Genomic DNA, 1,515 nt, shown 5'->3' on the forward strand with positions numbered 1-1,515 from the left:
TCAAAATACAATGTTTATATACCAAAAAGATTTTCTAACATTTTTCTAACATTTTTCTAACATTTTTCTGACATAATTTAAATATATACTTTAACCATGTAACACAAGCCTTCTGTAGTTTTTTCACTCTTATTATCTTTTATACATCCAACCACGTGCTTTCACATACAAACTTTCTCACCTATATATATGTATATATATATATATATATATATATATATATATACGACTGGCTTCTTTCAGTTTCCGCCTACCAAATCCACTCACAAGGCTTTGGTTGGCCCAAGGTTGTTGTAGAAGACTTGGGGCCACGCAGTTGGACTGAACGCGGAACCATGTGGTTGAGAATCAAGCTTTTTAGCACACAACCGCTCCTGCACCTACATATATATATATATACACATATATACATACATATATATATACATACACACACACACACACACACATATATATATATGCACACACGTAAGGCGACCAACGTTGAAAGTAGTGTTTAAGTATGTTTTATATAACAAATAAGCTGCGTGTGTATGTGTGTGCATATCTGTGAGTGTATACTATGTATGTATGTATGTATGTATGTATGTATGTATGTGTGTGTGTGTGTGTGTGGGTGCGTGTGCGGCAACTCTAGGGTTGCTGGCGCCTAGGGTAAGCTGGACTTCGGTCGTGGAAGTTTTTTTGTCTTTTTCATGCTTTCCTTGGCGCCCCCTAGCACATGGCTCCCCGGGCGTCTACCCGAATTACCGGTACCTTGAGTCGGCCCTGTGTGTGTGTGTGTGTGTGTGTGTGTGTGTGTGTGTGTGTGTAAACGTATATTTTTGCACATAGCAGGGTATCATAATCGATTCTCATTTTTAAAATATTCTTAACAAACGATTTGCGAGAACCGGTTGTTCAGGACGTTAAAATGTGAACCGGTTGTTAACATTCTGTTGGATTCTGAATAAAGACTTTCTCAGAAACTTTAAGATAACAATAGCGTCACAAAGTCAAATGAGTTCAACACCACTTTATTGAGAAAAACTGTTTAGCTTTAAATGCTTCAACGTGAAAGTCAACTATTATGTTTACTTCATCAAATTTATTTATTTTAATATAGGTTTCAAATTTTGGCACAAGGCCAGCAATTTCGGGGCAGAGGGTAGATCGATTACATCGAACACCCAGAGCTCGACTTGTACTTAATTTATCGATCTCGAATGGATGAAAAGCAAAGTCGACCCTGGTGGAATTTGAACACAGGACGTGAAGACGGATGAAATGCTGCTAAGCATTTTTTCCGGCGTACTAATGGTTCAACCAGCTTGCCGCCTTTATTTCTTATTTTAATATTAAGTTTAATATTTTCAAATTCCGTCGAGGTCGATTTTGCCTTTCATCCTTTCGGATCCGATAAAATAAATACCAGTGCAGCACGGGGGTCGATGTACTCGACTTATCCCTTCCCCTGAAATTGCTGATCTTATGCCAAAACTTGAAACCAATATCAAGTTTAATATTAAGTTTAAT

Source organism: Octopus bimaculoides, chromosome 20, assembly GCF_001194135.2.
Source record: "Octopus bimaculoides isolate UCB-OBI-ISO-001 chromosome 20, ASM119413v2, whole genome shotgun sequence".
Taxonomy (NCBI): domain Eukaryota; kingdom Metazoa; phylum Mollusca; class Cephalopoda; order Octopoda; family Octopodidae; genus Octopus; species Octopus bimaculoides.